This window comes from Carassius auratus, unplaced genomic scaffold, assembly GCF_003368295.1.
Source record: "Carassius auratus strain Wakin unplaced genomic scaffold, ASM336829v1 scaf_tig00032093, whole genome shotgun sequence".
Lineage (NCBI taxonomy): Eukaryota > Metazoa > Chordata > Actinopteri > Cypriniformes > Cyprinidae > Carassius > Carassius auratus.
The window spans coordinates 39285-55197 of record NW_020525975.1 but is presented as its reverse complement, the minus strand read 5'-3'; the positions used below and the strand labels follow the sequence as shown (position 1 = coordinate 55197).

General features: G+C 37.7%; 1 pseudogene; it reads right to left on the bottom strand.

Annotated features, from left to right (window-relative positions):
* Window positions 1-9964: 9964 nt before the first annotated feature.
* Window positions 9965-15913, bottom strand: part of LOC113080819 (cytochrome P450 4V2-like) — a 45118-nt pseudogene continuing 39169 nt past the window's right edge.

Here is a 15913-nt window from a genome sequence, read left to right as displayed (position 1 = left end):
ATAATAATCACAACCTAACAAAACTAATAATATTAATAGTTGGTATTATATCTATTTTTATTATTAATAATTATTACATTTAAATAAAATAATAATAAATGGTTTGAACAATTGGCTTAAACATAAAACAACATTACATCTGCAAAAAGATCATTTCTTTGTTTTTTCTTTTTTTTATTTTTTAGTTTTGTTCAACAGAAACAATGGCTGTATTCATGAAATGAAGTGTAAATAATCGTGGAGAGCTTCATCTCCACACCTCTTCTTTAATTTCACCATGAGTTGCAGATTTCAAAGCCAATATTTGTCTAGTGGTTTTTGTGCAGTAGAGGAGCGAGCACAGCAGGTGAAAACACACTTCATTGTAGCAAGAACACATAGATCGTATCATATGAAAATATTACAATGTTCCACTAATTTCCAATCCTGGAAATGAATAGTGTTTCTCAGTAAGCAAACACGATCCAAATGAAATATTTATATCTCTACACAAGGATATTTGCTGTTCCTTGTCATGTGAACTGGAGCACATATAAGTCATTGTGGTTAACAGCAGAGGCAGTCACCTCTAATGCCATCTGGTGATGTTAACAGAACGGCTGGGAAATTCTCTACGATGTCCACGTGGAAGCCAAAGGTCCAGCAGATGCTCATCTGACCTCGAAGTGAGATGATTCGACTGAGCATTCTGAGACGAACAACTGGACATTTTCAGAACAACAGGGTTCTACTGGGCAGATGTTAATAACCTTTAATCAAGTTCAGTTCATTTTATTTGTATAGCACTTTTCATGTTATCAATCGTTGCAAAGCAGCTTTACTTTACAGAAAATATTTGTTTTCCACATTACAATTAGGAGTAGGTTATAAGTGGTGACTATGGCAGAAATGTACAGTAAGAATCATACAATTCTTTCTTTCTTTCTTGCTTTCTTTTAAATTGAAGAGAAATTGCACAAAACTAGATAAATTGCCAGCTAAAGTAATAATAATAATAATAATAATAAATATGTATATTGTAGCCTTTTGTTATTGTTGGTTACTGTTGGCGATTTATGAGACTTCAACTGAACTGAAAAACTAATTTACCAGCCTACATCAGCACCGAATTGCTCAAACAATTAAACCTCATGTGAGCAAGAGAACAGGACCTCCAACTGATTACAAAATCAACATTATTTCACTATTCATTAAACCGGTGGTGTTAATCCTTTGAGCAAACCCATAAAATAAACTGATGGGTTAACTTCCAATATTTGCCTTGCATCAAAGTGAAAGAGAGTTTGGCAGGCATTCAGCTGACTTCAGAAATATCTCATCCCTCATTTCACAGGGCTGGACACAGAGCAGCTGTTTCATAAGCTTGAGAACCGGTAAGTTTAGAGTTATTTTCCTACAATCCATTTATAACAATAGGATGTTTAAAAGAATATGTAAAACTGATGAGTGTTGTCACTTAACAATCTTAATCATATATGTTCATGGGGGCTGAAAATGTACTAACTGTTATAATTAAGCAATCCCACTCACAAGCAAAAGTGCTGCTGATATTCAGACTAAAGCATTCTTGTAAGTGTGTGTGATATTTCTGTTATAAAAATGTTTAAAAATACTACTGTAAGTCACTTGCATTTTAGACAATCCTGCGGGTTTCTTTCACTCTTTGAGGTCTGCCAAACAAAATAGCTTAAAATAAAGCTAAAGCAAAATCAGTCGTTTCTTAAATTGGTGTGCACGGTTCAACGACTCACTCATTAGAACAACTTTTGTTTAGTTTAGTTTGGTTCATGAATGGATCTGTGTTCAAGCAAATGGGTTTAAGGAAACGGCTCATGTTGAAGGTTGTAGACCAATTATACCTGACCATTTACATGTAACCTGATTGGTCGTTCATTAACAGTTTATTCATTATGCGTGTCGAACAGGGTTTCCAGGTCTACACAACAAAACTACCCCAATGGCCAACCCGAAAAAATTCCCCAATTCTAGCCCAATGGCTCTAGCCCACATATAAAAAAATGCCACTTCCATACCTAAAGTACATGCAGTTTTATCATTGGTAGAATTTACAAATTTAAATACAATCATTTCATTCAAATTTAATTTCCAATATGTCAAACCTTTAACTCACACAAAAAAAAAAAAAAAAAAAAATTCTGCAGCAACAGTTGAAAAGCATCCCAGATTTGCTAGAAAATCATGCCAAGTGACAAATAAATGAAAGTCTCAGCAGATCAACTAGCCATTTTGTTTTCCCCGTATAATTTATCTTTGCATGCATCATAATGATAATTCAGAATATAATCAAAGACTGCTTATGTGGATTAGTATGGGAAATCTGACTACTGAAAAAATACAACATTTTAATTATACACTCAAAAGAACAAAATGGCTTGAAAAGTCTGTTTTGCTTAACAAGAAGTCAGTAACATTATTTTCCAATCTTTACATTATTTTCCAATCCAGTCACTAAAGCAGTAAAACTGTCCCAAGCATGACACTTTGAGGTCCAGGGAAAAAGTCATTACAACAGCAACGTTTTTCTTATTTCGTTTTCCCAATTATAATTGTAAATCATTCCGAAATTAAGGAAAAAGCTGGCGACATGGTAAAGTAGGGGGTTGTTTAAATAAAGGTGGGTGAGAAAAACAGAGGGGGAAAAAAACACCAGAGGCAGCAGCTAAGAATAAAACGTGATGCCTGGCAGTCGGCTGGCATATTCCCAGCTGGAAGAAGAGACATTTATGTGAAGTCAGCATGCATTAACCTCAATAACCGTCAAGAGTTATATGCCAACGAGCAATCATATTTAACATATACATCAAGACTATGGTCTTTCCTAGCACCTTCTTATTCATTGGTCTCGAGCCATGGTATAAAAAAAATACATATACAGTGCCCTCCATAAGTATTGGCACATGAAGACAAAATTGCTCTGTTTGCTGTGGAGTAAAGACAATTGCAAATATGATTAAAAGATGAATATATGATAAAACAACAGAATGTCACATGTTATTATTAGCTGTTTCAACACATACACGTTTTACCAAATAAAAAGGACAGCATTTTTTAGAGTTAATCCCAATGTTTGATGTGAGCATAAGTATTTTGATAGTCAAGGCAGATTTAAAGCAGATGTAAAAGATTAAAAGATATTATTTAGTTGCAGATCTCTTGCATGCAATCAGAATAGCGAGTCTGCGACCCATAGACATCACCAGATTCTTGGTCTTAAGCTTTAAAATGTCTTTCCAAGCCTGTAATGCAGCCAATTCCAACTGTTTCTGGAGGATGTTGCTGATTTTACAGAAATGTATTTTAGGGTTCATTTTCACAGCTTTTATGATTTGTCTGTCATCAGCTGCTGTTGTTTTTCTCAGCTGATCAGGTCGTTGTTGGTTGCTGATGTCTCCAGTAGTTTCCAAACTCTTGATTTCTCCATGCCCTTAGTTTTTCCTATGGTTCTAATTGACTTCCTCTTTTCTTTTAGCATCCAAATTGCTTGTTTTTCTTTCAGAGTCGTCTTCCTCGTCTTCATCCTGGTTTGTCTGTGTCATCATCGAATGCAAGACTCAAAATACAGAAGCAATGGATATAACTGATACGACACATTCCCTGATTTTAATATCTGAAGAATTAATGCATCAGGACACAGCTGAACACTTAGAAAGACCTGTGAGGCAACTGTTCCAATACTAATGCTCACATCCGATAGGAGGATGAGACTTAGAGAGCAATTTTGTCTTAACTGTTCCAATACTTATGGAGGGCATTGTATATTTTCCATTCCTATGATTTTGTTTCACAGCATAAGTAACAGTATACATGCTCAATCCCACCATAAGTGTATCATGATTACTGCTAAACCCCTTTCTACTTTGCAGTAACTGAAACCGGATAAACAGCACAGATCTCACTTTTGTCCTTGACTTTTAACTTGAAAGTGTCACACTATATCTACATGAAGATCCGGTGCAGCTGTACAGTAATCAGTCTGATGTGGATGACATTATGCCTGCCCGCTCATTAGTCGTTTAACTTGTTCTGCTTAAACTGTCAGTTGTGCGTATATACAGTATCACAACAAACTGGTTAGATGTCATAACAGTTCAGACATCAAATTATTTACTAATGGACTAAATGATTAAATAAATGTTTTAGTGCACCTGGATGGGGAACTGCATTATGCAAATAGATTTCAGATTTTGGGGTTTGTTTGTGTTGTTACCTGATTTGCATAATTGCTTTTGTAAATCAAATCAGGTGCTAAAACAATGACAGCACATGCAAGTAAACAACACTATTATTTTTAGTGAATTCCCCCATGGCATGTGACTCTTTTGTATTGAGATATATTTATATATATATATATATATATATATATATACAGTGTGTGTGTGTGTTTGTGTGTGTGTGTGTGTATGTGTGTGTGTGTCTGAATCGTGACATTGTGGTTGGCCCATAAGCTCTGACACATGACTTAGTGTTTTTTTAACGTCCTCTCTCCAATTTCCAGCCACAAATAATAGGCCAAAAAGCCCCAAATAAAATACAAAAGAGAGCTTTTATCAGTGCCAATTTTTTAAATCTTACTAATCATTTCCTTTCCTTTCTTGTTTTACAAAGGAACGGTAAAAATGAGTTTCACTAAAAACTACCACTGAAAGAAAGATTGTTATCTCCATGTCTGACTAAACAGTTATTGCTTAAGGCTTTTGTATATCACCAGATAATAATGACATTTATAAAATGACTTATAAAGAAATCCTGAAAAACACAAATGGCAGGGGTTAATTGATATTCAAATAAAACATATTGACAGATATCTCTCTCTAAATAGCATAACACACAAGTGTTATTTATAGGGCCAGGCCCGAGAATGCTTCCACATGACACTCAAGGCTTACATACTTCCAAATAAAGCGAGTTGGATAATCAGTCGGAGAGAATGAGATGTCAAGAGTGACAAACTGCTTCTTGAATTAATAGGGACTTTAAATATGCACCATTTAGTGCCATTCAAAAAATCTTTTTTGAACACAAAGGGGTGATAAAGAGAGGAAATTATTAATATTCTGGCTTATATTTATCAATGACAAAATGTCAAAATGACAAAATGCATACAATATGTGTTAATATCCCTTTTCCCAGCGAGCATTGCTACTGGTGATGCACGTTCACTATGAATAGTTAAACAACCTTTTTGGAGCGTTAACACATGTGTAAACCTCCATGTCCCAGGGACACGGGTGTGAAGTTTCAGTCGGACTGGAATCTGACGTGTGGCCAGCAGCGTTTACAAGGACAGACCATAGACCTTTGCTCCCAGTCAAATGAGTTTACGCATTAAATGTCATATACTAGTGCAATAAATAAAAATTAATTGGAAGTAAATGATATTCTCCAGTGCAAGAGTAATGGGCTTTTATTTTTAATCATCCATCTGTTTCCATTTTTAATTAACAGGCCGAGACAGTTCCCCTCATAACCTCTCTCAATAGTGCTGATTTGGATTTTCTTTACCTTTTTAGTTTAATGAATCCACTGCCTCTTAGATTAAGTACTAAGATAATAAGTCAAAACCTAAGCTAATGGTTGAATTCATCTCCGGCAGAAATGTAAGTTTAGTGTTACAACAACTACTTCCAATTAAAGAAGCTGTGCACAAACAACTGCATCCCAACATCTAAAGCGGAGTTTTAAAGACAATGTTCATTCTTCAAATATTAATATACTGCTTTGTGGCACCGTTAAACTGCATGAAATTGCAATTAATCAGATGATGTAACTCCTGATCGGAGTTGAAGTCTGAATAAAACAGGAAAAGAAGCGTTAAGGCTTTACTAGACATACCACATGCTGCTAGTGGCGATGTGCCCCAAATAACTCTAATTTTACAATGACACATTATACTATGAAAAATACTCATTTTGGCATCACTGAAAAGAAAAAGCATGTTGAACATTGTGGTTACTACACTAAAAGATAGTACGACCCTGCATAGTGCATAATGCAAGCCTGAATGAATTATTACTGCCCTGAAAACATGATTCTTTCTAGGAGGAATATGTAAATAATCACTTTATGTTCTGTAGCGGCACATATTTACATTTCATTAAACCTTTGTGTTAAACAAAACAGATTTCATAATGTATTCCCAATGTTTTGTTCTGGAAATGCAGCACCTCTGCTTAGGGGTGAATTGTGAATTGATTTTAAATTATAATGGAACACAGAGAATCCTTTTTTTTGCCATTTCTTTAATTGTTTGTGAAATTTTCTAGCAAATTCTCAACGAAAAATTCTCAAATTTTTTTTTCAGAGTACAAGACATTTAACTAAAAATAAATAGTAAAGGCATGAAAGAGTTTAAGATACTTTTAATGTGACCTTATTGTAATACAAGAAAAATCCACAGTAGTAAGTTAGATAAACACACACACGCACACACACACTCCTAGGACATAAAAGCACTTGAAGTTGAAGAAACACCCAATTATGAACAAATCTCACTCATGAACAAAAAAGAGGTTACCAGGTGCATCTTCTGCTGCTTTGAAGATACCGTGGTAATGATTCAGTACTGGATCCATGAATTAATTTTAATTATGATTTCATAAAGTATCTGAATGATATTAAACACCACACGCCGAGGAAGCTAAATGGACAGCCTCCCTCTTTCATCAATCATTGAACAGCATGTCATGTGGTTGACCCCAAGAGATCATTCTCTGCCAGCAATAATGAGCCAAGCCGGCAATGTATTCACCTAAGTAGGGCAGAGACGGTCCATAACGAGAGAACTTCTGTCCGCAACTCCCAAGATCTTTCACACTCTTTTATTCTCATCCACCACGCAAAATCTGTAATTGAGTTTAGCCTATGCCTTCCTTCACCTTCATCCAACTTCAGTGATTCACTCAGAGGAGACAATGGGAGTCTGACAAGACAGGCGACAGGTAGAGCAACCAAAAATGATTATAATGCAGCCTAACAAAGGAATTGTCATGTGCTTAAAGAATTTGATGGCAGCCCTGGGTTAATCTTTTTGGGTACACAAATAGTGATAGTGATAGTTACAGCACACATCCTGTCCAAATGTGTACGATGGTTTACATATCCCGCACACAAGTACTTTTCTACCTGTTCCAAGTGTAAAACGTTCAGCACAGAGTGTGTGTATGTGTGAGCTTGCAGGTTCAGAGCGAGTGCAGTGAATCGTGGCTTAAAGCTTGCTATGTTCACCCATGCACGCTGATTGAGCCAGCTTACTGACCTCCCATTGCTATCCGGCCTCTGGGGCCCGCAACAAATAACAAGATGTTTTCTTCCAGAACAATCCGCATGAAAAACATCATTGCTTCGTATTTCATAAGTAAGACTGTGTCTGACGGGTTTAGTGCATTCTATCTTCAAAAAGCCTGAAAGCAAAAGTTTTTTAAACTATCCAACAGTGCACAATGTAGTCCACGTAGGCGCTTGTTAACAAAATCTTCAGATGCTTATGGGATATTTAAATTCCCATCTTACTCTATTCTAGGGTGTGGATGTTCAAGTTGAAAGTCTTGTTTAAATGCCTATAAAAGGGAACACAGAGCAGTTAAAGCAATAGTTTACCAAAAAATTTATTCAGTGAAACACAAATTATGATATTATGCACTCTGAAAATAGATGCTTTCACACCCCACATCCACATCATCAGCATAAGAAAACTAAAACTCAATTACACCAAAATTCTGTACACATATTTCACATATTTTGAACTTGACTTTTACTGCATATATTTTGAAGGTGGATGAAAATGATCAGGTTTCATTTGTCAAACTCTTACAGCTACATTGCTGTATTTGAATTGTGAATGAAAAGCAAAACCCATTGAAAGCACAGTCGAGTCACGTTTTCACTTATAGTTTGTGAAAGCCCTGGAGTATCAGTCAGCCGCGTCTACTTCCTCCTGGTTCACATGTGTCCTTAACCTGCCACAATTGATTTAGTTTCATCTGAGGAAGCATGTATTGCCATTCACTCGTGCTTTACAGGGGAGTCGAGGCAGTGCAGAGTCGCTAAAAGCAAAAGACAAACTGATTCGTGTAAATTTATAAATATATGAATGCAGAGGTACCAAAAATATATTTGTTTTTCCCTGCAAAACCCATTCATTTGAGACAGGCTCCTTTCACTGGGGAGAATCTGTTTATAGAGGCACTTCCCATCTCATAAGAGAATACTACACATTTGCTAGGAATGTGTAATGCATATTTATTTTTTATCACGATGGTCTGATTTTCTTCTCTAAAATGTAGGTGATATGAAAACCCTAGATTTATATGGTAGACATCAGTTTTATGAAATAAAATGTGTCATTTCAATAAGCACTAAGACACTCTGACTACACAAAATCACCACAAAACTGAAGTATTTAGCATAGAGATTTGCTGATAGCATATTTTGCAATTCTCAGAAACATTTTATAATATATACCAGGGGTGGCGAACGTTGGTCCTGGAGAGCTGCAGCCCAGCCCTAATAAAACACACCTGAACAAGCTAATCAAGGTCTTAACGGTTATTGCAAAGCTACAGGTAGGTGAGTTTTAATTAGGGTTGGAGAGCTTTGTAGGGCTGCGGATCTCCAGGACTGGAGTTCGCCACCCCTGATATAGACAATAAAATGAAATAGCACATTAGTTTTGTTCTATTTGCTGAAGAACATGCTGAAGCTGTGTTCGTGGATGACTCATGTGCCTGTTGTGGATGTATGAACATGGCTTCGCTGCAATCTTGCCTCTATTTTGGGAATATAGTGACACCCTCTTTAGCTAACCGTACTGGTCTCGCTTGCTCGAGCAGAGGACTGCCGGGTGGCGCTCTGGGAGATCTGAGGGTTACAGTAAGAGCTTCTCTGCTGGCTGAGTCCCCACAGACCTCTTTTTCCTCATGCAGTGAAGATCCCTGGAGGTCAACAGGACACCCAGTCCCATGACCTCACGGCTGGACACTTGGTTTCTTGGAGTGGGACACGGCTCACAACCACAATCTGCTCCGGTGCCTTTCTTACTGGGGGTGCATGTGGAGCTGACAAAGTCAAGGATGGCCTCTTTCACGGCAAGAAGCCATTCATATCCCTCCTCTGTCCTCACTAACCTCAATGGTGGGCCTGGCAGGGGTACATAGATATTCCCCAGGTGGAGAGAGCAGTTGTGATGCACCTGTGCCCGCGAAATGCCGCCACTCAGAGTAATTGTCCACAAAGCAGCCCTGATGGGAGTAACCCGGAGATGTGGAAATCTGCTCTTTTCCAGGAGACGGCGAGGATATCACTGTTCTTTCCCCCAGAAAGGAATCTTCTATTTCATTCAGGTGGTGTTAGCGCAGTGGATAAGACACACGTCTGTGGTGTGAGAGAACTGGGTTCGAATCCACTGTGAGACACTAATGTGTCCCTGAGCAAGACACTTAACTCCTAGTTGCTCCAGAGGCGTGTGACCTCTGACATACTGTATATAGCAATTGTAAGTCGCTTTGGATAAAAGCGTCAGCTAAATGTAAATGTAACCACATTATCAAAAAAAAGAGCAATTTCCTTTTCCTCCAGGTTCTCAGGCTTGAGGGCAGACACTGTGCGACACACTGCCTCTTCACTCTAATCTGCAATGCCCCTTCTTGTCAGCAGCCAAGAAACTGTGGTTGGGAGACACAATGCCTCTCCACGCATCTCTGGCCAGTCCCCCTGGGAACTTAGGGAGTTCTGCGAGAAAGAGTCCCTCTGAGGAAAGAACCTCCTTTCTCAGGGGCCAAGTGGCATGTGTGTCCAGATCTGTAGCTCCTCTATGTGTGGTCCCTGGATGGGAAGTGGCGGACTTGAGTGGTCTGCCACAAGCAGTGGTTGATACCATCACCATACAGCTCTCTTGATGAGGCAACCTTTTCACTGAAGTGGAGTCTGTTCGTAAACTGGTGTTCTTCTAGCTGAGAAGACCCTCAAAGATGCACGATTGGAGTAGTGCTTTCTTTCCTGCAAAAAAGTTTGGAGCGTAGACTGTCACCCTCCACCAGTGGACGGCCATTTCTTGGAATAGCATGATCTCATCATCAGGATCCTGAGGAGGACCAGAAGGTTAAACCCTCGTAGGCCACCCTGAAGCCCTGCTGGGACCTCTCTATTAGAGTCCTGCAATGAGTACAGTTGCGGATTTAATTTTTATATTATCACGGGTGACGGTCGGATCTGTTGCTGAACTTTGCGGGTACGGGTGAGCGTGGGTCTCCAAAAATGTACTCGTGCAGGACTCTACTCTCTATTGTCCAGGCTAGATTTAAGAGGGGTCCCTTTGAGCCGCAGGATTCAATTCCTATCTGCTAAGACAGCACTCCTGACCATGCTCACTTCCATCAAGAGGGTCAGGGACCTCCAAGCATTTTCGGTGATCGAAAAGAGCCTTTTGTTCAGGTCGGCCTACATTCCTGTTGTCCTGAGACCCCTACCTTGATACGTGTCCAAGTTTCCCACCACGTCTTTTCACGTTCAGGTGGTGAACCTGCAAGCACTGCCCTCGGAGGAGGCAGATCCAGCCTTTTGGGTAAGAGGTAAGTGGCGGGAAGAGCTGGCCACTGTGACACTTGCTGTGCTATTCCCCCTCAACCCGGGAATGTGAACACCTTTTTCCACCTCCAGTAAGTTCCCAGGACTGCAAACCCTGGTCGTGTATCCTCCAGCACCCCCGGCAGTAAGACTGGCTGGAGCAGTCTGACACAAGGCCCAGTGTTGGTGTTAGCTTGCCCGGTAAGCACAGATCATTCTGACAGTCTCTACAGGAAGTCATTCCATCCCTACTCTCAGGTAGAACAGTAGGCCTGGGTCAGTCCATTTCATCGTCTTCACATGATACCTCTCTGTGGGTAGGATGTGGCCTCTGTAGTGCCCTTCTCCAGAAGGCTCACTTCCCCACTGTTACTGCCGAGCTGTAACAACAAATAGGAAAGACTTGAAGCAAATCTTTCATTGAGGTGACAATCCCTTCCGTTAAGAAATTTCTGTGGTGAAAGGAACAGCAGCTTGGCTATTACCAGCAGCATTATACTCCCCTCTGGTCTGAATTTGCACTCAGGTGATTGGGAAGTTTACAACCTTTATGTGGCATTTGTCTGACGCATGGCTGCTTGTCAACATTTGCAATGCCATAGCAATGCACATGATATGACATGGTTCAGGTTGTAAGGCTTTCCATGGACCCCTAATGTCGAGTCATGACATAACGTCTCCGTTCCCTCCATCAGGGAGCGAGGGTTACGTATGTAACTGAGATGTTATCCAATATATATATATATATATATATATATATATATAGATTTAAAACGGGTTATGGACATCGGTATGATTTTTCAAGGAATGCAACTTGAAGTGAAAGCTGAATGTTTTAGAATCCTGATGGCACATATGAAGCGATTTTAGGCTGAATCCTGTACACCTACAACAGAATCTAGAAAATGAGCACAGTATTCTTGTCAAGGAGACAGATGAGGTCCATCTGATGACGAAGTGGAATCCAATTCTCTTCCAAGTCATGATACATGTTGTTGTACCCTCAGTGATCCTGATTGAGAATGGGCCATTTCCAGCTCTGCTGCTCTTCTGGAATAGCACCGGTCAGGTGACTGACTACGCCATCAAGGACAATATGAACACAGTGTCATTTTTTTTCCTCCTTACTATTTTAAGCTTAAAGAGCATTGCAACTAAACCCACAGTATGCCGCAGCATAAATGGCTGACCACTGCTCCGGGTGTGTGTTCACAGTGTGTGTGTGTGTTCACTGCTCTGTGTGTGTGCACTTCGGATGGGTTAAATGCAGAGCACAAATTCTCAGTATGGGTCACCATACTTGGCTGAATGTCACGTCACTTTCACTGTCACTTTCATTTTTTTTTTAAAAACATAAAAGTGATCTTTATTTAAAGGACATGCATTTATTAAGAGTGCTTTATCTTTTCAGTGCAACATGTAACTTGTAACTTATTGAAGTTATGGATGTAAAAGAAGAATGTAAGACATTCCAAGACATATTCAGGTAACTGGGTTTTGAATTGACAGTCAAAGATTAAACACAAGTGAGAACAATTCTTTCCTCAACGTGGACACTACACCATACTACTTTTGTGAAGTAATTTTGACACATTAAGTTGAACATGAATTAACATGCCAGTAAGTATTTAAATATATGATGATTTAAAAAAAAATCTAAGCTAAGTTTTATGACATTTCTAAGTCATTAAATGTCAAATTTTAGTATAATTATTATAATTCATATAATGTATTATTATTATTATTATTATCATTATTGTTATTATGCTTGTTAATGGCTATAATTAAAATTATTATGAAGTGAAAGATCATGACAACAACTAATTGTGCAAAGTTGGTGTTGGAGTTATTAGAAAGTACAGTATAACCTATACATAAAAACACCACTATTCTCTCAAAACGGTTGACGTGAATAAGAAGCTTTTGATATACTGAGAAGCTGAGAACCGAGTTGCACCAGTCAAACCATAAAGCTCTGCATATCACCGGCCAATACATGAGGGTGGCACAAAAGATCCCTTTAATCTAAAAGAACCACATGAAAGCATGTCTGGAGTTTGTCCTTGACGTGCCCCTGAGACCAGCCATGTTTCAAAAAGTGAACACAGAAGAAGTCTTATAAGTACCTGACAGTTCACTGTACAGGATAATGGAAAAACAGGAATAATTCATAAACATTCTGCTCATTCTCTTCATGGATGTACATTTTGCCACTAGCTCCTGCCAGTACTCAAAGACACATTACTAGAGCTGTTTCTGTTAACTGCAATATTTCCTTTCAGTGTGCACATTTACTTTGCGTACACAGTACTATTCAAAAGTTTAGGGTTGGTAAGATTATTTCTTCTTCATTGAAAAAGAAAACTTGGTAAACATAAAAAAAGAATACAAAATAAAACAAACGTGAAACTTACTAACCCCACACTTTTGAATTGCAGTGTATAATCTAATGTCTTTAACATTCATGCTGTGTTTCAATTATTTAAATTTTTTACAATTATTTTATTTTATTTTAAAGCAATTAATTAATTTATATCAAAGCAATTAATTAACACACACCAACTTGGGAATGTGCTTCTTTGCATTACAATAAAGGGAACTTATTTAACCTGAAGAGATGTTTCATTGTGATTTCTCGATCTGAAGTTTGAATTTATTGACCATAACAGGACACAGCACATTATTTTTCTAGCATTTAGTCTTCTGTAAATGTCTTGCAGTCTGTAATATAATGCCTATCTCTGTTGAAAAGAACTGATGACCGCAATAAGAGATCAAAGTAGGTATTTTGGGCATTGCAAAATTCAAACCAAAAGCAATTATTTCTGTCCACTTTACTTGCTTGGCATAAATGTGTCTAATCAAATGCAGTCACACACTTCACAATTACCAAGGGTCAATGCCTATCGTTAATGTCCTTGGGTGCATTTTTATTTTTATTTTTTTTGGTTCTATAACCAGTCAGCGGCATGCACATCAGAAGGGTCTAATAAGCATTTACTTCTCTCATCTTCTCTCAGTTTGGAAAGTACTTCTAGCACTAACAGGATTAGAGGAAAAATTTCATTGCCAAGCGAAAGCCTTGAGGTGCCTAACGCTGTTTGCCTGTGATCGCCAATATGCCCTCTGGGAATTATTAATACTGCAGCTGGGTTGACGTCCACTACATCAATAATATTAATAAAGGAATAAATCCTGAATGTATCTAAGATAGAGATCAATCATAGTTTTTGAGGAGGGGAAGTGAGCATGGAAAACATCATGTTTAGGACATGAGGCATTCATATTTTCTCATCGTCTCTGGTTCAGCTGATTTCTCCCAGCTGCAGTTTAAGAGTAATTCTGGAATGCCATGGTATTGATTTGACACAACCGGGTGACTTTTGAATGATCATGGAGTTTTGTAACAAATTTGCAACTTTTACAAAAAAAAAAAATAAATAACAATACAGCTTTTCCAAGAAAGCGGTTCTGGCTACAATTCTACATGAAATATGAGGCTTAATGAATTATTAGTAAGTATTAAAATGCCTATTGGCAACACTTTTAGTAAATTGCTCTATTAAACTTTATTAAGGTAGATAAAATCCAGGCCAGCTGTTATCTTTCTTTCTCTGGAGATTACAGTTTATTGACTTTAATTTGGGTGCAATTGACTGTGACAGAACCAGAAAATGAAAATATATCAAAAATTCCTAAAAGCTTCAGCAATAAACGTGTAAGGAAAATGAAGTACTTGCTCCATACATAAAGAATTTAATTCATAGAGATGTAATATGTTATGTCGGCAAATTTAATATTGAATGAATTGGGACTGAACCAGATTTAACGGTTAATATGTTAATATTGTGCTCATTGAAAACTAATTAGTTTATGGAAAAACACATATTTATTTCAATTAAATACGACATAAAATATAAATACCGTACATTGAGTTGTGAAAATATTTAGCATTTTTTTGTTATAGCAGTTTATTTACTCAGCCAGCCATCCACATTCTCTCTTCTATAATATAAGCTCAAGTTTCTTTTCTTTTCTTTTTTACTATCCTTGTTTGTTTTTCTCGTTTCCGTTTTGCATTGCCGTTGTGGTCTGGAAGATTTCCTGCTTCTCATACTTTCAGTAGATCATCCCCATTCCCTCAGACAGTAGTAAAATGCTCTCAGGATCCAACCTATTATCCCTTAATGCACCTAAAATCATTTCCCTCCCTCAGGCCTCGTCCTCCACCACAGCTCTAATTCTATGCTGACTTTGGCAGATGCAGCACCCGCAGTAATGAGTGGAGGAAACCAAGCCAAATAAGACACACTCTTAATAAATTTGGCTGAGGATTAAAGGATATTTATGTTCTATGGTTGTTCCACCCACTGTGAGATAAAGAGTGGGTTGAACTGAGGAAACAACAACATAGTAACTGACTTTATATTAAAGGATAGCTTGTCATGTTATGTTGTAAAATCATTAATTACAACAAATACCAATATAAATCGGATTTTTTTTTTAAAAAACCTGCATTTAGCTGAATTGTACAGAAAATATACGACAACCAAGAAATAAGAGTTCAGTAAAATCGATTTTATATTGTTTGCAACTTTTCAGCTTAGGCCTTTTAAAAAACTATTTGAATGACTCTGTCTCCACAATATTTGATTTGATTTTTTATATAAAGTATATATAACTTTTTAAATGATTCTCACCAGTAAAAGATCGTAACTACCATCATGCAATTGTAATTATCCTTTTACAGGTCTCCAGGGTCCATAACCGTATCAGTGGGTTGAACTAGTAAGTTATTTCCCACTTTGCTCTAGAGGCCGAATCTCTATAAAAGTACCACTCTTTTATTCTAAGCTTTGAGACAGAATAAATCAACTAAATTCTACTGCGTACAGTCCTGAAGCATATAAATGCAACCTATATTTTCAGTTACAAGTCAAGTCTTTTACTCTAGATTTATACTGTCTGAATGTCGTAACTACCCTGCATATATTTACATTATTGAATTGAGAGAGATGTGTAGCTGGATATAAACCAAGTTTTGCATTTCTTATATATCTACACTAAAAAAGTGCACATGCCTTCAACTAATTTAAATAAATCAATATTGTGTATTTCCATAGTTCATGAATATGTCAATCTAATTTGCCACCTCTAATAGAATGTAGTTATTTCAGGATGAAGTGACCTAGTTTCTACCTGTATAATATACTTTGACAATGAACTTCTAAAAATGACTTCACCCTCGCCCGGACAACCTGGCCCTTGATCCTGAGTTACAGTATGTTGAAAAAATCATTTGCTGATAGTGTGCTGGGGTTCACAGTGATAA